The 24,619-nt window shown below is 43.5% G+C and overlaps 1 long non-coding RNA gene across 1 annotated transcript; it reads right to left on the reverse strand.

The window, feature by feature from the left end:
• Nucleotides 1–10,297: 10,297 nt before the first annotated feature.
• On the reverse strand, nucleotides 10,298–22,683 carry LOC106007384. Its single transcript, XR_001182089.2, has 3 exons — nucleotides 22,387–22,683; nucleotides 13,366–13,442; nucleotides 10,298–11,093 (listed from the first exon to the last, which is right to left on the reverse strand). It is a non-coding gene; the product is annotated as an uncharacterized LOC106007384 (long non-coding RNA).
• Between the last annotated feature and the right edge of the window lie 1,936 nt (nucleotides 22,684–24,619).

Below are 24,619 nucleotides of genomic sequence, written 5' to 3' on the forward strand. Positions count from 1 at the left end.
CAAGACGCTGTCCTCCATGTGTCCTTTTGGTGAAAATCCCCTCTTTCTGTGATTCCAGGGAGACATGTCACTCCTTCTAAAAATAGCTGCCAGCCCTAAGGAGGCTTTCGCTATTATAGCCTTCTCAGACCCCCTCAAGGCACAGGCTGGCCCACTCAGCTGGCTGTCTGACTCAGCTCCGGCGGCCGTCCGACCCTTCCCACCAAACCACACTTTGCCTTTGAGATGGAAGAGCAAGGTGATGAGGACTTGGAGACATCCCATGCAATGTGACCTGCTGGACAGAGTCCAGCCTCTGCAGAGCCAAAGGAAAGACAGCACAGGGATTCGGTCTGCATGAAACACTGAGCGACCCCTGAGCTGGCTTCCACCTGGAGGAGAGGAACATCTCCAAGACGCAGCATTCCCTCTCGATCCATTTATCGGAAGGTGACAGAAGTCAGCTTGCCTGTCCAGCATCAGCTGCTCCTGATTCATGGATGTTCTAGAACTCAGGAAGGTGACTCTCAGAGGCATTTATCGTGTGAAAAATGGGGCAAAACCCTGCCATCTGCACAGGAAAGCTTCATTCCCTTTCAGGAGATTATAAGCAATTATAAGTGAAATCTTTAGGTGCATAAATAAATGTTTTTAACAGTGCTTTAGGTCAGGGACTTCTAATTTTTCCTTCTGGCAGCCTCTTCCTTCAGCAGGGAATTGGACTGCCCTGCATTTCTATGTTGTATAAAGTTTAGTTGAAATTAATGATTATATTTGCATTCAGGAAGCAGGAGTGCATTTGCTTCTGGCTCAAAGACTCAGGAAAACTATAATATAAATAGTTATATTGATGGAATTTTTAAAAAGCAAAATATCATCAAATTTCCATAGAGTCTATTGTTTTAAAAATAATTAGATACTTCTGGAAGGGAATCCAAAGGATTATTTTGTTGGATTTTAAAATATTTTGTTGGGACGCCTGGGTGGCTCAGTGGGTTAGGCAGCTGCCTTCCGCTCAGGTCATGATCCCAGCGCCCAGGGACTGAGTCCCACATCGGGCTCCTTGAGCCTGCTTCTCTGTCTGTCTCTGCCTGCCACTCCGTCTGCCTGTGCTCGCTCTTGTGCTCTCTCTCTCACAAATAAATAAAATCTTTAAAAAAATAAAAAAAATATTTTGTGGAAGACACTAGTTTGTTTGTATATCAATAAGTCCGTATGTATGTATGTATTCATACAAAAACCTGGTGAGTCCAAGTGTGGCGCCACCACAGTGTGATTTTCCTTTATGTGCCTCCAAGACTGGTGGTTTGCGCCGACCTGAAGAATTCCCCTTCTGCCCTAGACTCCGCCCGACAAAGAAGCCCGATCCCCGGCTTTGGGACAGGGCGCGATGGGAGTTCACAGAGTTCAATTTTCTCAGCTCTTCCGCCGCCTCTGTCTTCCCTGAGCAGGAAATGGCGCGGCTGAGCGGACCCGCGGGGGGCGGCGGCGGCGAACCTGAGCCCTGGACACTGGCCAGCCCTGGACACTGGCGGCGGCGGCGGACCTGAGCCCTGGACACTGGCCAGCCCTGGACACTGGCGGCGGCGGCGGACCTGAGCCCTGGACACTGGCCAGCCCTGGACACTGGCGGCGGCGGCGGACCTGAGCCCTGGACACTGGCCAGCCCTGGACACTGGCGGCGGCGGCGGACCTGAGCCCTGGACACTGGCCAGCCCTGGACACTGGCGGCGGCGGCGGACCTGAGCCCTGGACACTGGCCAGACGGGCCCTGCCTCCGCTCCCTGCGCTCCCTGCACACACCCAGAAGGGCCCGCGTGCCCGGACTCGGGGAAGGAGGGGATCCAGCCCGCAAGACTCCCTCGTAGCCCTCTCCCGCCAACCCCTCACTGCCTTGGGTCTTCCGCCAAGCCCTGCGTCATCTCTTGTCTGTCCCTCGTGGCTGTCACCCAGGCAGGCCTTGCTCTCCCGACCATGGGCAGCGTCGTCCTCTGAAGGGGCTCCGCCCACAGCCTCCACTGCGCCGGCCAGACCTCCCGGCCCAGAGCACCTGCGCTCCCCTCCACCGGCACCTGCGCTGCGCCATGCGGGTGGCGAGGGACCGTGGGCCTCAGTGACTCAGGGATGGAGAACCACCCAGAGTCCCCCAGGACAGGATGCGTTCCCTCCGGGGCTCCCCGTGGCCAGCGACCTGGCGAGGTCCGCCTAGCAGTGGCGCCGTTAGCAGCTCAACAGGTCCCCCGACGGCACCCGCCGCTGCAGGGCGCAGCTCAGAGGCCCGCCCACAGGTGACTCTCAGGCACCTTCATAGCTGTCTGGAAACACGTGCCCTTTTTGTCAGATTGGAATACGAACAGATCATGGTCGTTGTGTGCGAGCCCAGTCCTGTGAGAGGCAGATCCCGAGAGGGGCGGACGAGGAAGGCTCCGTTAGACGGCGTGTGAGAGCGAGTGGGGGTGAGCGGGCGCTGGCGCGTCAGTCCTGCTCGAGCCCGCGGCAGAGGGAACACCCGCTGCGGGCGTCCCTGGGTGCCTGCCCTGGGTGCAAACCCTCGCCACCAGGAAGGGTCTGGCTGGGCGTGCCAGCCGTGGGCCCACCGGCCCCGGATCTCAGGGACCCCCTGCAGCCCGGCGGCCCGGGACTCTGCGAGGAGCAAACGGAAATGTTCTCTCGCCCTCTTGCGGACTTTCCTACAGCCCCTTCTTCTCTGCCTACACTCCCTTGGCATGGTTCCCTCTTGCTTCTTGTCCACACTTTCTCGTTTTGATTTTGTTTTGTTTGATTTTGTTTTTTCCTCAATCTGCTTATTATTTTTGGTTGAGCGAGGGCTTCACCTTCCCACCGGCCCAGCTCTCCAGATCCACACACCCTGTTGGGAGTTATCTTTGTCCGGCTCGCAACTAAGCTCTCTCATTTCCAAAAGCTCTTGAAGAGTGTCTTCAGAATTCCACCTGGTGATCCCACCAGAATGATAACCATCCTGAAGCTCCCCCCCCCCATTCATGCAGGTGATTTCTTTGCTTTTCCGCTGCACTGCAGTGGCTAAGACCCCCCCACCCCCACACACACCCACCAAAAACTGTTGCCTGGAAATAAGCAATGTTTTCTTGCTCTTTACTTGAATTTGAATGTCATGGTTTTTCCTTGTTGAGTATGGTTCATGTTGAATTTCAATGTGTTCACCTGTTATTGTAATAAAAGATTCTTTCTGCTCTAGTCTTTGTTATCAGAAAGAAATACTGTAGTTTATTAAGTATCTTTTTTCAGCTTTTAGCAAGATCAAGAAACTCCAACCCATGTCAGCTCTTAGGATAGTAAAATATTTTCCTGAAATAGCCTTTACTTGTTCATAGTGTGTTTGTATTTAACTTATGGATCTGTTGCTGATTTTTTCAAATTTGTATTTATTGTTTTTGGTTTTGTTTTTATTTCTTTTCACCGTAACAGTGTTCTTTGTTTTTGCACCACACCCAGTGCTCCATCAAATTTGTATTTATATAAAAGCATGGTCTGTGCTTTTCTTTGACGATGCCTGAGATTCTTGTTACACTGGCTTCAAAAAGAGAACTCATTCTTTTTACAACAGCTGAAAATGAAAGATTACTTGGCCCAGAGATTTTTTGTTTTTACCACTTCTCCAAATTCTCTGGTTCCGGTGCTACTTTAAGGAGGTAGGGGATACTGAAAACAGTCACTGTGTCTGTCGAATGGATTCCTCGCCTCTCTTGCAGAAATAGTTGGATGTTTATTTTGCCAGGTTTCACGTAAAATCCTATTCAATGTTGTATTGTATTTGTATTACAGTAAAGATTCATGTGGGAATAATTGACATTTAGAAATATTCATTTTAGCTTCTTACGTAGATTCACCCCCTTTCCTGTAATTTGCTGGAGTACCCCGTCTTGTTTCTATAGGTCCTTCACTCCTGTGGTTAAGTTGGTTTCTATGTGTACATATTTTTGTCACTATTGGGAATGGGCTTTTTTTGCATAATATTAAATAGTTATCTTGCAACCAGGGATCTTAATCCTACCAGTTGATCCTCTCGAATTTTTCAAACACACATTTAAATTATTCATAAATAATAATTTATTTTTATGGGTAACATTTGTAACTTTTTTTATTTTTCTCATAGTATAAACTGAAACATTCAAAATCATTTTAGATAATATTTGTAGTAAGAACATCTGAACATTTATCTTTAAGTATCTAATAGCTTCTAGTTTAATAAAGATACTCCTTGTCATATATTTTTTTTTAATTTCATTTATTTATTTGACAGAGAGAGATCACAAGTAGGCAGAGAGGCAGGCAGAGAGAGAGAGGAGGAGGAAGCAGGCTCCCTGCTGAGCAGAGAGCCCGATGCGGGACTCGATCCCAGGACCCTGAGATCATGACCTGAGCCGAAGGCAGCGGCCTAACCCACTGAGCCACCCAGGCGCCCTCCTTGTCATATTTTTAAAATTATTATTTGCATTGCATTACATTGTACTATGCTGTTTTAAGAGATTGATTTTGATTTTGAGGCAGAAGTAGAAGTTACATTTTTGGGTATTTAATCTCAGGACTTGGTGATCCTGGTCAGGGTTCTCATTTAGTCTACTTGTATGTTAACATAGCCAGTCACTTTTTTTTTTTTTTTTGAAGATTTTATTTATTTATTTGAGAGAGAGAAAACAGAAGGGGGAACAGCAGGCAGAGGGGGAGGGAGAAGCAGGCTTGCTGAGCAGGGAGCCCAACGTAGGGTTCAATCCCAGGACCCTGGGATCATGACCTGAGCCAAAGGCAGACGCTCAAGGACTGAGCCACCCAGGGGCCCCAAGCAGTCACTTTTTGAAGTCAGTGGTGCTTTCATTTCTGAAGAATACAGTGGTTGGTTTAGAGGGTGTTTGAAAGTGTCGATGTCTATCTTCAACCTCATAGTATTGTGTCCAGTCTGCACCGTCCCTCATAACTATGGCCGGCTGCTTCTCTTCCGTGGCCATGCCTTGTTTCTCTGGCTTCCAGACACTGGGATCAGGCAGCATATGGTCTGTTTATTGATGGTTCTGAAGGCATGCCACTGGTTGGGAACTTACTGTTTATGTGGCTTGAAACTGAAATAATTCGCTTTTCAGTGATCAAGGGGTAGTGACTTGTTTTGATAATAATTTCTGGACAGCATTTTATTTTCCACCATTTAAAAATTTAATGCTTTGTTTTGAAATCCTAACAATTTTAGGTTGTGGTTAGAAACTATAGGCTGCCCAGTTTTTTAAACACCTGGTGTGACCGCACACGTTTAAAGCGCTCAACCGGATGGGTTCCAATGTATGTCGATGCCCATCACAGCATCACCAGACTCCAACCTGTGAACACATGCAGCACTTCCTAGCCTGCCTCGTGCTTACTTACTCCTTCTTCTCTCCATCCCCACATTCTCCCACAGCAACCTCTAATTTCCTTTCTGTCAGTGTGAATCAGGTTGCCTCCCCAGGGTTTCATAAATGGAATGAGAATGCATTGGTCTTTGTTGCTGGCTCGGTTCACTCACATGGGTAAATCTTGCAATTTACCCACAGTCCGGATGTGTCCCTAGTTGATTCATCTTTATCTTGCTGAGCCATTGTCTGTTGTGTGGACATACCACAACTTATTTGTGCACCTCTGGAGGACATTCAAGTTTCTTCCATGTTTTGGCTCTCACAGATAGAGCTGCTAGGAACATCCACGCACAAGGAGATTTTTGTGTGGGCTCTATTGCCCCTTCCTTTGGGTAGAGAGCTAGGAGTGGGGCGCTGGGTATAAGAGAGGTATTTCTCACTCATGAAGAAACTATCAAGCTGTTTTCTACATTAGTGGTGCTACTTTACATTTTACCATGTGTGAGTGAGAGTCCAGACCCCCTCACACCCTTGCCAACACTCGGTGTGGCCCAGGCTTTTCATTTTAGCCATTCCAGTGCGTGTGTAGCGGCACCTCATTGTGGTTTGACTTTGCATTCCCTGATGCACAGGATCCACTACCCTGGATGCCGGCTACGGTCCCCACATTCTCAACCTAGACTGTGCCGCGCTGTCTCCTCACCCCGCTTGGCATGAAAGCCTCATCAAAGTTGGCTGTGTGGGGCGCCTGGGTGGCTCAGTGGTTAAGCCGCTGCCTTCGGCTCAGGTCATGATCTCAGGGTCCTGGGATCAAGTCCCGCATCGGGCTCTCTGCTCAGCAGGGAGCCTGCTTCCTCCTCTCTCTCTCTCTGCCTGCCTCTCTGCCTACTTGTGATTTCTCTCTGTCAAATAAATAAATAAAGTCTTTAAAAAAAAAAAAAAGTTGGCTGTGTGATAGTTTGTCAAGCATGTCTCATGGCAAAGCACAGCAGAGAGGATAGAGCTGTGGACTTACCCAGAGTCTGTGAGCTGACCCAGGAAGAAGAAGCAGAGCTGTGTGTGACCTTAAGGATTATAATTTTGGACCATGGGATCATCTCTGATAGAGACGGCATCCAGGGATCAGAGCTGAGGAAGTCTGGGTAACGGGGAAGAATTGCTAATCAGGGGATTTTAAAAAATAGTTGGAAGAATGAGAAACACTTTTCAAGAAGATTACTCAGGAGAGCTGTATTCTCAGGTTGCTCATGCCTTAAAACACATTTCTCTTGTCTTCACACCTGACAGAATATAAACGTGTGATGTTCGCTTTCCAACTCCGTGCGCTGTCTTTGTGTCTTCTTTGCATTTTCCTGTGTGGAGACGTCTGCAGACGGAACAGGTCAGTATCTGTTTAATTTATGTTGTTAAATGGATGTTTCTAGTATATTTTAATCTTTGAAATCCAAAGACAGCACCAAAAAGTCTGTGTGTATTTTTAATAATTTTTGAGATGTGTTAAGCCCACCCAATCTGCACATACAGATCTTCCTTGATATACCACGTGGTTATGACCTCTAGACACTATGGAGAGAATGAGGGTCCTGGATCCCATGGCTTAGTAAAGGTCTTTTTTTCTTTTTTTCCTCTTCTTTTTCTTTAAGATTTTATGTATTTATTTGACAGAGAGAGAGATCACAAGTAGGCAGAGAGGCAGGTAGAGAGAGAGGAGGAAGCAGGCTCCCCGTTGAGCAGAGAGCCCAGTGCGGGTCTCGATCCCAGGACCCTGGGATCATGACCTGATCCGAAGGCAGAGGCTTAACCCACTGAGCCACCCAGGCACCCCAAGGGTCCTTTTCCTAAATATTGTGTTTTTTAGTTTTATAAATAATATGGATATAACTTGTTACACAAAAACAGATATAAATTGATGTTATTTTTCTTTATATGCTCACTGTGTCATCTTATTAATCCCAGATTGGAGATCCACTGACTTCAAAATTAAAACTAAATAATCTTGTTTTCTCAATAGACTGCCAAAATACATTAATATAGTTTATAAGGGCACCATACTCTAAAGCAAGGCGATTTATATAACATGGAAGGAGACGAAACTGGAAAGATACATTTAAGAGTTAAGAAGAAAGCAAATATAAAAATGCATTTCATAAATATCCATAAACTTGCGAGGGATGGGCATGGGTTTATTCTGATGGTTTCCATGGCCAGGAGAATGAGAAGAGCCTGCTCAGTCCTCCCGCAGTGTTTGTGCAATAGAAAACAAACAGCAGTAAGTACAGGGTGCTCAGGAGGCCCACGACTGACTCTGGTTCAAGGATGAGTCCAGGTTTCTTAAAGGGAGCCCGCGATGATGGCGTGTTCTCAACCACATCCTTGAAGTGGACACAGCGATGGGATCACGAGAGCGCTCTCTGGTCTAGTCTCGTGAGGAGGGCCAGGACCTGCGTGCAAACCAAACCTCAATAAAGAACAGTGTTTTTCAGGAGGGGGACGTGGTAGCGTCAGAGGAATCAGCTACACTAAATCGAGCCAACAGCACTTCTTGAACACTCCTAGAATAGCTGCCCTTAGTCTTCCCGGGCCCCTCCCCCAGGATCTTCTTTCTCTGGAAGCTCTGATAGACCTTCCGTGGTGGGCAGGCTCCGAGGCTACAGACAAAAGGCCCGTTTGCGCCCATTCTCTTCATCTGTTAGACGCAGACTCGGAGGTCCTGGTAAGCGGGGCTTCCATGGAAGAAATACTGGAAGGGTCTCACACGACCGCAGGCCCAGCAGGACAAACCCCGCTCTTCCGTAGAGGGGAGTCCTGGGGCAGCTGCAGGAATGGGTGGGCTGCACGGGAAGCGCTGCCGGCGAGTCTGTTTTCTCGACCAGAAGACGCTTTCCCCTCTTTTCTCCCTCTCTCAATTAGACCTTTTTCTGCCTCATCCTTTGCTTTATTGAGCCATACGCGTTTCCCTCCTGGCTGGATCTCGTTGCGCCATGCCATCGAAACCTCTTCTGGCCGCCCCTTCTTTCTTCAGGGAGCGACTCACAGTATCCAATGCGACAAGGCTACTGCTGTTCTGTTTATGACGGACTGCCTCCACAATAACTCACGTGTAGCCTCCCTGATAAACCTTAACAAATCACTGTTCTTCTTTACTAAGTTTGCAAGTTTTATTTTAAATATCGAGTTTATTCAGAACAAGAGCTACGCATAACTGTAACGCAGAGCTTGGTAGCTAACGAAGCCGAGAACTTGCTTCGTATGAAACCACGTGTTGGAAGCAGCTCTAGCGTGGTCCTCAGTGACCGTTGCCTTCTGATGTTCTCAGACTTGGCGGTCTGTATTTTTTTTTCCTACTGGGCTACAAATTTTGTGACATCCATCTTTTTAGCAGACTCTCTCTCACGCTGGTCTGTTGAGAGGACCTACAAGCTGAGGAACTGGGATGGGTCTCTGGCCACCGGCAAGATAGGAACTTAGACTTTTTTCTTCAAACATCTCACGAGACAATAAATATGGCCGACAACTGTGCGTATCAGCTTGGAAGCAATCTCTTCTCCAGGTGAGTGCCGATGAGGTCTGAGTCCTGACCACCACCCTGAGAGGACATGAGGCAGGTCAACCAGAGGAAGCATGTCCAGACCCTTGACCTACAAAAGGCTGACATGGATACGTGTTGTTTAAGCTGCATAATTTTGTGATTGTTTGCTATGCAGCCATAGATAACTAATACAATACCATATTTTTATCTTAGCTTCTTTTAAAATCAATTTTTTTTAATAGAAACAACTCACAAAATGTAGTGCCCTTCAAAGACTAGTAGAGATTTTAAGCGAAATTTTATCAAATTATACCATATGGTAATGTTTATTCTGACCACTCTGAATTAAAAAATCTTAATGATTTAATATCACTAGCCAACATTGGCTTCATAGATATCACATTTTCCCAGAGAAAATTTTGTAGAATTTGATTTGTAGAATTATTGTATTGGAATTGGAAGGTTTGTAGAATTATTGTATTGGGATCAGGTGAACAGCAGCCTGCTTCAGGAGAGCCCAAGCCCATGCTCGGCTCTCATCCTACCAGAAGGGATTTTCATGTTGCCTCTGTTTCCCTCAGAATGATGTTTCTACTCAGTTATCTTGGTTTATGCTGACAACGTACATGGAAGAGAAAATAAAGGAATCCTATTTTTATCTCTGAAAGATTTGTCACTAGCTGGCTTTCCTGTGCTTTTCAGTGTGACAAGGAGGACACCTGCAAGGGGTTATAAGAGCGGAGTTTGGGAAGTGGGTGGCGCAGTGGCTGCTGGCAAATCATCAAAATACTTTCTACATAAAAATTGTTAATTCTTGGGGCGCCTGGGTGGCTCAGTGGGTTAAGCCGCTGCCTTCGGCTCAGGTCATGATCTCAGGGTCCTGGGATCGAGTCCCGCATCGGGCTCTCTGCTCTGCAGGGAGCCTGCTTCCTCCTCTCTCTCTCTGTCTGCCTCTCTGCCTACTTGTGATCTCTCTCTGTAAAATAAATAAATAAAATCTTTAAAAAAAAAAAATTGTTAATTCTTGGGTCCCCTGGGTGGCTCAGTAGGTGAAGCCTCTGCCTACGGCTCAGGTCATGATCTTGGGGTCCTGGGATCGCGTCCCGCATTGGGCTCCCTGCTCCGCGGAGAGCCTGCTTGTCCCTCTCCCTCCACCTGCTGCTCCCCCTGCTCGGGTTCTCTCCCTTTCTCTCTCGGACAAATAAATAGATCTAGTCTTTAAAAATATTAAAAGTGTTCATTCATTTTAAAATAATGTGTCACAATCTTTCTTAGAGAAGAATTCCAAAATGTGTAAATACATCCCCTGTAGAAGGTAGACTTAATGGACTGTCATGGACCAGACTCGCTGACTTTCTCCCAAACAGGAATCTGGAGGGAAACAGAGTGGCTTGCAGGGGAGAAACCTTGGCACATGTCCTGGACCAGGTGGCCGAGGTGGACACAACCAGCAGTGCCATGGGACCACCGTGAACCCCCTGATGGGAAGTCATGAAAAGGCACCTCAGCCTTATGGTCTTCTTCCCCTAAATGTACAACTCTATTTTAGTGACTGGAAAACATCAGGCATACCTAAGCTGATGAGCATGCTGAATAAGACAGTATAGAAACCTAGATTGGATTTTGGAACAGAAAAAAAGCACATAACTAAAAAAATAAATAAATAAAGTAAAATCCAAATATAGTTCATTGTTAGTTAGGAGTATTATATAAATATTATTTGTTTCCTTTTGATAGCTCTGGCATTGTCATATACAAAGTGACCATTGGGAGAATCTGAAACAATGGTAAATGGGACTCCGTACTAGCTTTGTAACTTCTTTCAAAATTCAAAATTATTCCATCATAAGAACTTTAAAAAAATGTCATGTCATCTTAGTTGCTTATACTAATTGGAATGGTGAGTAAAAATCCAACATTTGTTTTAGAAAAAGTACAGAACTCTTTCTAACGGCCTTGTCTTATTTAAACCAGTTTTAGTTATGTATTTCGTACTTAAAGAGTTTTTTTTTTTTAATAGTAAATTTGAACAATATATGTTTAGTTTAGAGATTAACACAAAGAAAAACGTTTTGATGTTGGGCCTCGAGACACACCTTCCTGAAAGGATTCTAGCCGTTTGGTTTTACTATGTCGAGTGAGAGGGCACTTGATCTTGATGCAAGATCCGGGGGTTTGACGATTTCATTCTCTTGTGCTGTTTCGTGGGGATTTGCAGAAGACTGTAGAATTAAGCACAAACCCAACAATGTTAAGAATCCCGACTGAGGTTAACCACAAATTACATAAATGAGACAATTAATCCATTGAACACAGAGTTCATTCACATATTTTCTCCGTACTTGTCTTTTATCGACTGCTTCAGTCATGTATGGTTCTCACTGAAAAGCTCTAATACCTGTGGCCAACGGCCGTCCATTAGGCAGCTTTCCAGATGGCATCCTGGACCAATAGGGAAATTTAAGCAGCAGCCCACATAACCCACCTTTTCCAATCCCAAAATCCAAACCATTATTTTGTTTAGAACCCAAGGCAAATCTATTTTGGTGCCTGAACTGACTTTATTAACTGAGGTCTATGGATGGTCTGCGTTCAATTACAATCGTATAGTACGGTTTAGTCGCCCTTGAATCTCTTTGGATTGAGCATCACAACGTCCTCATGCTATGGAGCAGGTCAAAGCTCGAGGGTGCCGCCTTAAAGGCGGTGCTTTTCTTAAATAAAAACAGTTAAAATGTGTCATTGATTGTAAGTTCTATATCGTGAGGGATAGTCAACACGAAGCCATGTCTCTTGTAAACCACTCATCGTCGAGCACTACAATTATATCAGATAGTAAACATCGGGAAGAACATCTATAATTACATTGCTTTAGTCACATTTTTTCACTTTTTTTTTTTTTTAGTTTTAGTGAAATATAATTGATACATGAAATGTTAAGGTATTTGAAGTGTAAGTCATAGTAATTTAATAAATATATATGTTTTGAAAAAGATCGTCATTTAGTTAGTTAACACAATGATCACCTCAGAGATTTACCTTTTATTTCTCCTTGATGAGAACATTTAAGTTCTACTACTCTTGGCAAAGTTCAGTGATACAATATAGTGTTATCACAACAGGCACCATAGCTCCTCAGAAATTTCGTCGTCTGATAGCTGAAAGTTCATAACTTTTACCAACCTTTTCCTATTTCTCCCACATGCCAGCCACAAGAAACCGCTTTTCTTGTCTCTGTTTCTAGATTAATTTTCTTTAAGATTTCACATGATGTGAGATCATTCAGTATTTTTCCTTGTCTGACTTACCTCAGTCAGCATAATGCCTTCAAGGTCCATCTGTGTGGTCACAAATGACAGGATTTCCTTCTTTCTCATAGCTGAATAATATTCCAGTGTGTGTATGTGTGTGTGTGTGTGTGCGCGCACGCACGTCACCTCTTCATTCACTGAGGCGCAATCCCGTGTTTCCATATGTTGACTGTTGAAAACAATGTTGCAATGAACGCGGTGGGGGTGAGTATCTCTTATATCCTGTTCTCATTTCCTTTGATATATACCCAGAAGGGGATTGCTGGTTCATGTAACATTTTTAATTTTAATTTTTTGAAGAATCTCCATATAGTTTTTCAGTGAGGCTGTTCCAGTTTAATTCCGACCAGTAGCTTGACACACTTAAATCGGTCAAGTTAAAATAAATAAATAAATAAATAAATGCAAGTAGATTATAATATTCAGTAATTTTGAAATTTTAATTGATTTATAACTTAAAAAAATAGCATCCAGGAAGTACTGTAATTGTAGAGATTAAACTTCTCTGTGTGATTTTTAATTCATAATTAAGTGATTGGACTTAGAGATGTATTTTGAGGATTTTACCAGAGATTATTGGATTTAGAATCATTGTGCAGAATAACAGTAACTTTAAATGACCTATTTAACTCCCAGATAAAGGCCTTATTCTCTAGAATAGCGGGTTTCAAAGCCCTTAGGCACAAAATTAAATAGACCAAGAAAATAAGAGATTCATATACATTGACATAACTGATGGATCTGACACTCTTTCATATTTTTCTGTATCTCTTTCTAAAGTCTCAGATGTAAATTGAATACTTTCCTGATTGTTGAGTAAGGTTTCAGAAACCAAGACTGTGTCCTATATTTGCAGTTAAATTTTAATGGCCCATTTCTTTAGAAGAGTAGGTGTCTATCACTTCTAGCCCCCTTCCCCCGCATTGAGTGAGACTTCGTGCTGGCTGAATCAGGGCCACCTCTGTGATGAGGGACTGCACACTCTCACACTGAAGAATATGTTCCAACGAATGGCATAAACCTTCGCACACAGATATTTAAGTTCTTTTTAATTATTCATGTTATAAATTTACGATAACTTGGTTCTATGGAAATATGGCCCTTGTATAAGACTTTTCACAGAGTGTTTCTTATGGAGCCTCTTTTTGGTCCATCATGTGAATCCCCCGACTTAAGCCAGTACCTGTGTATTTAATTGACTCCTCCTGGTGAGAAGCATTTACAGTTCAGAGAGGCTGCACCCTCATTCCTCGTTCTTTCCTGTTGAGACAGAGCATAAAAAAGAAAGCAAAGCGAAGTCATTATATTAGAATCACGGAAGTAGCCTTATGGTGCCTTACAAATAGCTTGATTAGAATCGTTTAAGCTGCTTCCAGGTGGGTTTTCCTTCTGTGCTGGTACAAAGTTAGAAAAACTGTTAGAAGCAGCATCCATCCCTATTCACTTGCCTGTCACAATAGCCTTGTCGAATTTTGGTGGAGGTGCTACAGATTACCGGAGCGAGTGCTCTGAGAACACCCAGATGGACCTCTCCTGCCCTGCGCGGGGTAGCTGATAATCAAAGCGAGAAGGGAGGCGAGGTGGGAGGCACCCGCGATGTGTCAGGAAGTCCTGGAGAGCATCTCCATGAACATTCAGAAGGTCAAGCACCTTAAAATACAGCATTGCCTTGGAGAGGATACTGGTAAAACCAAGGGAGATTAGTGGCCAAATTAGTGACACCTGAACACATTCTGGGGATTTAATTCAGATTAATGCGTCCCTGTCGGTCCTCCAGTTGTGACAAATGTTCCCTGATGAAGTAGAAGGCTAACCCTGGGGGACATTGTGTACACAGTATGTGGGAACTCTCTATACCAATCACAACTTTTCTGTAAATATAAAATTATTCCAAAAGAAAGAGTTTACTCAGGAAAACAAGCCCAGGAAGTTGTCATGGTATAGGAAATCCACAGAGCACACCACACTCTTCAGGCTGCCACACAGGGAGATGGTGGGACGGAACAGGGATGTCCAAAACCCTCTCCCAGAGGATAAATAAAAACCTAACTACAGTTATACGTTAGGACTGAACCTCCGCTGAAGCATCTAGTGTATCAAAAACCGGAAGCAACAAAACTCAATGTTGTCTACCCCATAAAACATTGTTTACACAACATTGGAGGACTAAAAATGGTGATATCCATAAACTCAGAAATGTAAATGAGCATTCAGTAAATACTCACCTTCAGTTTTGACAAGTCCACGTGCTGGTTTAGTCATTAGGGTCCATAAATTTGATTGTAGCTGAGAAGTAATTAACCAGTTTAGAACCCCCCACAGTAGAATGTCGCCAAGGACCCACAACCATGCAGAGTGCTTTATCCCAAAGAGGGCCTTGTTCTCCCCAGGCCCCACCTGCTCCATGGGGAAGAGCCATGGTACTGGTAGGAAAGTCCAGAAGAGTACTGCGTTCCTTCATTAGACAGGTGCTCATCACACCCCTACTCTATACAAGGCAACATGAAGTCTGGGAATACAAAGATTAGTAATAAACCTCCTAGCCTCATGGGGCAAGTAGTCCGGTGTGCAAGACAGACAAAGAACCTGACAGAGCTCAGCGCAGCAGGAGACCTAGACGTGCCATTAGGACACATTCAGAAATGAGTTACCCTCTTGCCAAGAAAATGCACCAGGGTCCACATCATGGGCAGCAGTAAACCATTCCGATTTGAAATAAAACAATTCGGGCTATAGACATGAGCTAAATCTCAATTTTTCCTCACACTAGAGAAGATGGTAGCTCTCTTTCCCAACATATTGTCAAAACAACGGCAACAACAAAGCAAGCCAGACGTCACGAAACATGCTGAGTGCTTTGTTTGCATGAAATTGTAAAACTCGAAGCCATGTTCCTCTTGGGCAATAGTATTAACAATATGCATTTCGGACTAAGGACTATACTTAAAATATGAAGATTTTGAAAATAATAAGAGCTGGAGGAGGCTGCCCTTGATCCATGAAACATTATTAAGCTATTTGGCTGCTCAAAGCCTGGGGTGATCATAATAACCTTTAAATGTTTGATGTGGGGTTTTAAGAGCTTCTGGTAGAAGGCATCGATCCGACCAAGAAATTTTCATAATGAAGTTGCTCCCCAGCCTGGGATTTCTGAGGCCGGCCTGTCAGATTCTGGGCACGAATGTCACTTGTACAGCCACAGCTTCTCTCCTTCTTTTCTTTTCATTCTGGTGGCATTTTTTTGCTGAACCTAAACCGATAATAATGATCTACTTACACAGCCTGTTCTGTATATCTGTCATATTAAAGTCTGGGCTGTTTGTTTATCATACTGTGATCTATAGCTTTCTATTAATTTAATTATACTAAAAGATCTTAAAAGCCTTAGGCTAAGTAACATGTCAATTAGAAATGAGTTTAACTTGAAATAAATATACATTTAATACTTGTAATTTATTGCTTTAAATACAAACAAAGCCCTCACTATGACACAATCTATTATTAATTGCTCCAATGCCCGAAGTCCAATTAAGTCAATCCATTTATATTTTCTTCAGAGAAAGTCAATGTTCATTTCTCATAGGAAGTACTCGATGCCTCTATTTTGCTTTCTCATAAAGCGGTAATGCCACAAAGCACTCTTGTGCTTAACGAGCGAAGTCCCGTGTGAAGGAAGGAGAGCAGGGTAGAGCCGGGAGCGAGGCTCGCATCTCTCAAGAAAGTAACGCCCAGACCATTGCAGGGCTCGCATAAGTGTTTTCAAATAAAATATGATTAGACCCTGTTACAGACTAATTAACTGCCGTTTTACGAATGCTCTTAACTTGCAGCACATGTGGTTCAGGTAGACATCTTGAACTTCAATACTAGTATGTTTTCAGTCATTACACGTGGCTTAGAAACAGCTCGACTGCTAGCTTTATCCCAGCATGCGTATGAAAAGTCACACATAAAAACGTCAGTCTCTGTGTTGAGAAAAGATAGTTAATGCCTGGGGTCACATTTTATGGAGAAAGTTATAAATCCCCGAGAAATAATATTTATAGTGGAAACCTTGACACACTATTATATGCACTCATGCTATCCACAAAAGAGAGTATTTAGGAGTTTAAAAATTTGAATGTGTGAAACTATAAACAAATATATCAAAATCACCTTCAATATTTTCTCTGTTATTGCAAGCACCCGCTGCACCAACACAGAAGAAAATTCTCTATCCCTTTTGGGATGTTCAAATGAAGATTGCCATCTAAGCATGATTTATTTATCTTACCTACTTCTCACGAACGTGATTCTGCTTTTCTATCTAATAATCCAAATGCTACGTATCCTTTGGCATGTGTTGGACACCAGGTTTCTCTAAAATTTTGAGTTCAATAAAACCTCTGTTCTGTGGGACCTAAATCCTACTCTTAGTTTGAATATGGAAGACTTCAGCTTTTCTCTTGCAGCAAATTGTTGTAGTTTTAGGAGTGCAGGCTCTAGCGGCATCCTACTCCTTAATCAAGGACCCTACCTTTCATCTGGGAATGAGGCTAGCAGCCCCTCTCCTCGTGTGGCACAAGGCACGGTCAAGACAGTCACGTTCTGTGAGTGCTGTGTTGCAGTTGAGCCTTCAAGACGCCACAGATCTCATTAGACTCTTATTTTTTTTTTTAATTTTACTTATTTATTTGCGAGAGAGACAGTGAGAGAGAGCATGAGCAAGGAGAAGGTTAGAGAGAGAAGCAGACTCCCTGTGAAGCTGGGAGCCTGATGCAGGACTCGATCCCGGGACTCCAGGATCATGGACTGAGCTGAAGGCAGTCGTCCAACCAAGTGAGCCACCCAGGCGTCAGATCTCGTTAGACTAAACAAGTATTCATGTCTCACTGGCCTTTGGAGAACCCAAAGGTGGTATAGTGGTATAGTCAAGGCTTGTTTACCAGGTTACAGAAGGGCCCGCATGTACGGTTTTGCAGGTCCTAATCTAAGGTTCATGCTTGATTTACTGTCTCAGATCTAATTCAAGAAAGAAGGAAGTCCATTGGGTGCCGAGATGGAGGACAGCTCCCATTCTTCCCAGGTTAATGTTCCTCCTGCTTAAGCATTAATGTAATGTCTCTGTCTACAATCTAGAGGATAAATTCTTTTTTAATAAATCCCCAAATTGAGAAAACAGCTCCGTATGGACAAAACCTCAGTAAGTTAAACTGAGATTCAATAAAAAGGCAGAAGTAACACTTTGCTTCCCAGACTCTCAGAACCTCAATAGAAATATCTTTAAGTTTCAAATTTTACCAGCGAGAGAAGGCTCAGGTCTTTTGTCGGCATGTGATGATGCCTGGATTGTCTCAATGAGGTCTGGATCTTACAGCTGAGTGACCTCTGCATTAACCCATTTCCTACACCTGATTAACATATACATACTAAAAACTCATCACTTCCACAAAGTTCTATATTACATGCTGATTATAAGATGTGTGCATTGATGGCAATATTCCGTGTACATGAAATATCTAAATTTTATATCTCAATGGAAATATATTTCTTGCATTTATCATTCATTTGGAATTTATTAGTTTTTGTGTTTAATGTGCATGGAGGCAACTGCATTTCTCTCCTGGGGAGGGGAAAGAGGCTGTTCTCATGCATGTAGGCAATGGACTAAGTGCGAGGGGCTCTCAGAGTCCTCCTTCTATCGATTCCACAGGAAGGCTTGTCTGCATGGCTGATATTAGTTGTTTAAAGTAACAGATCTATAAAGAAATAGATCAATCGTTTTGGAATATGTGCTAATGTATGTATATCATTATTGAGGAAGTTACACTGAAAGGGAAAAAAAAAATCCAAAAATAGTGTTTTAATATTGGTAGGACACAGAAACACAGTAGGAAAAAACCCAGTTGTTCATCTACTAATTATATACCTATTCAGAGTCTGCATTCTCTAAGTGTAGGAATATGGTCATGCTTATAAAAATTAGATTATATAAAATTTATACACAAATAAAGTATAGGCAACGTGTATAAAATATAATAAAATTAATAAATTTCAAAATGTTACATTTAAATGTCTAATTAATTTTAAAGTGCTTCAATTCAGTTATTATTTTAATGAGGTTAGAAGTTTATAATTCAATAAACCATTTTACTATTAGAACAACATCTTATACAGAAACAAACGTTTCAAGTGGAATAGTATGGTTATAATAAGCCATTCCCTGCATTTCCATATTTATCCACAATTGAGAGTTATACATCCCCTTATAATATGCCTGAGAACCGGCCACCAGGACGAGACACATGACGGCCTCCTGTTCACCCTCCCAAGAACACTGAGAATGTAGGTTCTCCTTCCCAGGTTCCCAACAGGGGAGAGAGATGATTAATTCAAAGCGTGCTGGCCTTGGGATGGAGCTGAGATTTGAATCTGATCTCTCTGACCACAAAGCCGAAGTGTTAGCTACCAGGCTTGTCTGCCTCTACGTCTAAATGGACGTGGTCTTGAACCATTATGGATACTGGCCCAAATACACAGACACACAGACACACAGACACACACGTGCATGCACAGCCATCCACAGCCACAATGTTTTGTTTTGTTTCGTTTTTTCTTTTTTCTGTCCTTGCTTCTAATGTTTAAAGCCCAGTCGTAGGTTAAAAGACTATAAATGTTTATCCCACTCCCAAAATCTAACCTTATCTAAATTGTGATTTTCAAATTTTGCCTTATAGTGAAAATCACAGGTGTTGTGTCATTTGGGTATAAAAACTCACTCTTATGACGCTGGTATGCATGCCCATTGATAGTCTGTTTGAATTTGTTTATAAATCCCCCTGCCCGGAAGACCCACACAACTACATCTTCATCTGTGAAGACACATTTTATTTTTCTCTCTGTGAATTAGATATGGTTTGGGGTGTGTGAGATGAATGCAAACCTGGGCTGGTTTATATCAGAAAAATGGAATTGAGCAGGGAGACAGGGAAGTCAGGGAGCCTGACTGCACGATAAAATATTCACAAAGGAAAGCCCGCAACCACAAATAATTGAATTAAGCAAGAGCGATGCCGACAGGGGCATTGCCTGGGGATTCATGGTCATCTGGGGGAGCTGACCGTCCAGGGGGATCATCAATTTCCCAGAAAATGCCCTATACCAAGGTCATTGTGGCAGTAAGGACCTTTTTCTTTTTTCTTTTTCTTTCTTTCTTTTCTTTCTTTCCTTTTTTTTTTCCCCCCCTATAGAGGCTTAAAAAATCCTTCATTTTACTTGATTTCCTGAAATATTATCGTTCCTTCCAGTGGCTGTGTGAGGGATGATTTTGAAGGGTGATATTTCTGAATCATTGATCTCTAAGGCAACCACGAAGCAAACTCATTTTTCCGGTGTGGAATGGTTTATCCAGGCTGAGTAATATTTCAGATTTTTGAGCCATGGAAATTTAGTAAAGGCTTAAATAAAGTTTGTGGTTTGTCTTAGATCAAAACGCTGCTAGAAAAGATCTTATAAATCACATAGTCTTAGTTTTCATCCACATTCATAAGGGAATAAAGATACAAACCACAGTGATTAGGACGATCGTGGAGGAAATTGATCGGGGATATGGGAATTTAGCTCTCATTTGCAGTAATACTAAAATTTATAGTATAAATGGCATGATGAGAAGTGGTCAATTAGGGACATAATTAAATCTGTCTATATTAGCCCTCAAACATATTTATGAATAAACCCATGTAAGGACGTTTTAAAATCCGAACTTTGCGTAATAGAATTTTTCTAAGTTATTACTTACCAAGACAAATGTATTGTCTTTGAGTAACACATGTTATCTATGCACTTGCAAACAAATAATAAGATAATAAGAACATTCTAAAAAAAAAAGTGTGGATAAGAAATAAATTGCTGCTAGTAAAATTAGGTCAGAGTTTAGACTTTAACAAGCGAGATTCTTTTTTATTCGGAATTTTCATTGGAATCATGGTGTTCTAAGACTTTATACGTTGGGCACATTTGATATGCCCTCTCCAATATTTTTGGCCTCAAAAGTCTGCTCAGCCCTTCATGCTTGCCCAACTCTGTCCCTCAGCGTGGGGCTGATCGCCCGACCGCGCGCTGAGTCTCTCAGTCGCCTTCTGAGTGACTGCTAAAGACTCCAGACGAGGCAGCCCAGATCTGTGGCCGAGTTAGCTCCCTTATGGAACAAACACTGAACAAGGGGATTCCTGAGGAAGAAACAGCCAACTAGATCAAGTCCTCTCCATTCCTCCCTCCCAGGGACTGGTCAGCTAACAGGCTATTTTTGCCCAAGGCACTGACCCCTATCCAGCATCTCCCAGTGTCCCCATCCCGTCCTCTGTGCCTCACTTCCTGCTGACCCCAATCGCACATACTGCCGACTGCAGTTCTTAGTCCAGCAGTGGCGCTCATGACTCTTTCCTACGGATATCAGGATGAGATGGTTTATATTCAATCATGCGAGCCTAGAACAGCAGAGTGACCATGCCCTCTGCATGTGCCTAGTTTTGTTGTGTGGGCTATTGTTTCTCCCATCGGTGGATAATTTATTCACAGAGTTATTAATTTTTCTCATTCATACTTTATTTATATCCAAGTTTAGGCAAAGCTGAAAATGTGTTTACTTGGCTGATTGAATTATAATTGGCACATTATGTGTTCAATTTATTGCTCTGTAACTTTTATCTCCATTGGCTTTCAATACCTTGGGTGATATGGGGCTAAATACTTTCTGTCCATATTTATTTCTGCTCCTGTCTTCTCGGTCTTCTACAGCTTTCTGGATAAAACTGTGTTGTGCAGACAATGTTACTTGATTTTCTAATACCTTTCTCTTTCTTATAATTTAACGGAATCAGATTTAATTATTGGTAGCACCGTGTCTTGGCAGCATACATTCCATCCTGGATTCCCGTGCAGGTAGAGGGACCCCATGGGCTACCAGCGAAGTGGCTGGGGTGTTGGCTGGTGAACATGAGCTTTCTTTGCTTACCTAACCTCCGCCATCCATCCTCCTCTATGTTCTGTGCCTCAGGAGTTGATCTCTGGGGGAGTTCACCATCCACCGGTTTTTGGAGTTGGTCAATGGGAAGCTCAGGAAGATGAGAAAGAGAAAAAGAGAGACAGAGAGACAGAGGCAGAGACAGAGACTAGAAGAGAACCTAGTGAGATGAGACCTTTATTTCCCGGCTGCACACTTGAGCTGAAGGTCCAGTTCTTGCCCAATAAACAACCTTTGCATTTACTTCTCTCTGTTTCTAAGACCCCATAATTCCCAGTTGGCCATTTTGCTTTCAGGGAAGATCTAGATTAAAGATGTGGATGAGTCCCTATGAAGACCTACCCAAGTCCAACAGGATTATCTCTTCACATTTGCAAACCATTATTTCTTCTTATTTTACCGGTCGTTTTTAAGATGTCATTAAAAATCAAGACATTTCATATACTCATCACTTCAACTTTTCATCTTCTATGGTTACTCAGCATGCTTTCTAAAAAGCACAGTTTCTCAAACTTGCCCTGGGAACAGAAGACCATCTGTTTCTAGGTGGCGTGACGCCAGATGCGCATCTCTCACATCCTTGTGGACCTGGTGCTCAGGCTTCAGAAGAAGCTTATTTGATCATATCTGATTTAGGTTACCCTTTTAAAGTGAATTTTTGGGTTCTTTGGGTATGCTTTTTTATTTGGCCAAACTCTGCCTGTTTCCATGAAGATTCTGTAAGTGCCCTGGCCTGTCGAGGTCACTTCAGGTGTCTTTAAAGGGGACTGATGGGATACTCTGCCCAATTCACAATAAGTTCTTTCCTTCTAGTGTTTTTAAAAGGCAATTTGGAGCTGGATAGTAGCATCCTGATCAGGAGTCTGCACAGAGGCTCTCCGTCTGATTATATGCTGCCCGTAAAGTCTGCAACATGAGGCCAAATTTGTAGAACATGGATAACACCACACAATGCCCACACAGTGAACACTCCTCCACCCACAAAAAAGCACTCTATTTTTTGCCATATTAATCTAGATTTATCTACTGAAGTATAAGCTTGCATTAAAAACTGATGATCAAAATTAGATATGCCCAAATTTCCACATATTCCACATCCACAATCATCCTATTCTTTCCTTTGAATGATAATAAAAATACGTATCTGAAATTAAAATCAGGAATGAGAACCCCAGGCTAAAGACAGCAGGTGCTTCCACTTACCAGATACAGAAGGACACAGCAGTTTCATTTTGTCTTGTGTTTTCCGGAAGGTCCCTAAACAATGCCTACTACAGTTCTGTGGTCTGGATCATGTCATCTCTGAAAATCATAATAATAACGTAAAAAACAACATTGTTCTGTTTCTTTGCTAACATGCTCTTCCTGTGTCAGGATTAACTAAATACTATTCCGCAACATACTGCCAACCTCTGAGCAATTTCCCTACTAGTACTCTCATATAAAATATACTTAAATAATAGAACACCATCTAGGGTGTTCCAAGGTATCACATTAGTGTCACATGTCAACAATGTCAGCTTGCGCTAGAAGATACTGTGGGAGTTTATTATGGGAGCAAGTTTTGCAAGGATTTCAACAGCCATGCTATTGAGTACACTCATTTCTTTTTTTAACTTGTAAAATAATAAGGCTATTGTAAACCTCCTCCATTTAACCATCTGTCTTGGCATAATCTTTAGCTGCCAAAGATCCTTTACAGGATGAATAGCTACATGTTAAAGGGTGTTGGGATCTTAGTTCCTTTTTTTTGCTTTCTTGGGAGCAATGGGCTAGTCCCTTCTTTACTCACCCAGGCTGAATCTTGTCAAAGAAAACCACAAGGAAAACAAAGCAAAGCAAACAGCAAACAGACAATTGAAAAGGGGACTTTGTGAGGGAGGAGGTGTTGACACAGCTGGAGTATAATGAGCGGCTATTCATGTGGATATAAAAAGTGAAGCACGACAGAAATCTTTTGCAGAGCTCTTGGGACAGTGCGTCCTGGGTATTTGAGTTTTTCTTTTAGAAAAAAGAGAGATCGGCGGGGAGACTCGTCCGCCACATCAGGACGTGCCGTCTCATGCGTAAAACCACGTTAAGCCGTTGTGGCGCACGGCCACTTTAACACAGAAGCTGTCCCTGACAGGGAACAGACCCTCGGCCCAGATGTGCATTCATCTGTGGCCCACAGAGGTGCAGGATGGTCCTCTTCCATCACTGAGGTCAGGAGCTACAGTGTCCACTTTCTCAGACTCCTCCTGAGCCTGTGTCTGAGCCTGGACCAGGTCATCTAACTGGGCTCGCCCATCCCCACGGATTCCCGCTTGCAGCCCACCTCCTCCCACCGGCTGGATTCCCTCGTGGTTCTCTCTGCCACCACCGCCCCTGTATTGCTCCTTCATTCACTTTATATCCACCCGTCCTCTCATCAAAGGCTTTACAAGCCCCCACTGAGCACCCCCGACGTGCCAGGGGAAGGGGCTCCCGAGAAGCTCTGCTCTTGTGAGCCTTGCACAGGCAATAGAAAGACACCAGTCTTAGGGGATAGTAGCCAATATCACTGTGCAGATGGTTCGCAGAGAGTGGCGTGCAGACAGTGAGTGGGAGGTTTCCAGAGATCAGGAGCCGCAGAAGGCCCTTTGGGGAAAGCACACTGTGAGCTGAGATGTAGGTGCAGAGGGGGATGGCAGAGAAGGAGCCAGGTCTGCAGGCTGGGGTGTGTCTCCTGTGTCCCTGGGAGGAAGATCCAGTCCCTCGGAACTGGGGCATCACGTGCTTTCATGTCTCTAGGCCAGGACCAGGTCACCAGGAGTTTCTGTTCTGGGAAGACCGTGTGCAGAGGGAAAATGGAAGCCATTTGGGGGCATCCCAAGCAGGGGAATGGCCATGTGATTTGGGCTGCAAAGCAATTGCTCAGCTTCTGCAGAGAAGGATGAAGGGGAAGCCGCTCCTTCGGAGAACTTCGCTGCCGCACGAACTGAAGCGCAGTCTGCACTGCCTGCAAAATGTTTGCAGCCCCTTCTGAGCGGTCACTCCTGAACGTGGAGAAAATGAACGAAATCCGGACAATGGAGCCTGGAGATTTTTATTTTATTTTCTTTGTAAGGATGTGATAGAAAATGTATTTCCAAACTTTTGTTGTGTTTAAATAGCTGGCAAAAAAAAAAGCAAAAATGAAAACAAATCAAAACAAACAAAAAACTTTCCTGGATTACTTTCTGTTTTATTTTAGAAGACAGCTTGAACTTGGGGTGAAAAACACCCCAAGACATGTGTGCCTAAAAAGCTCTCCTTGAGGAGCGCTGGAAGACATGAGCAATAACCACGAGTGCTCCAGAGAGAGGAAGCCTTGCCGGGTCCTTGCCGCCTCACACCCTGGGAGACATCCAGTCTGATTCTTCGGACGTTTAGTTGATTGTCTCTGGTCACATGATGTTCTTTTTGGCTCTTCTCC

This window comes from Mustela putorius, unplaced genomic scaffold (assembly GCF_011764305.1).
Source record: "Mustela putorius furo isolate JIRA1106 unplaced genomic scaffold, ASM1176430v1.1 tig00000107_pilon_pilon_pilon, whole genome shotgun sequence".
NCBI lineage: Eukaryota > Metazoa > Chordata > Mammalia > Carnivora > Mustelidae > Mustela > Mustela putorius.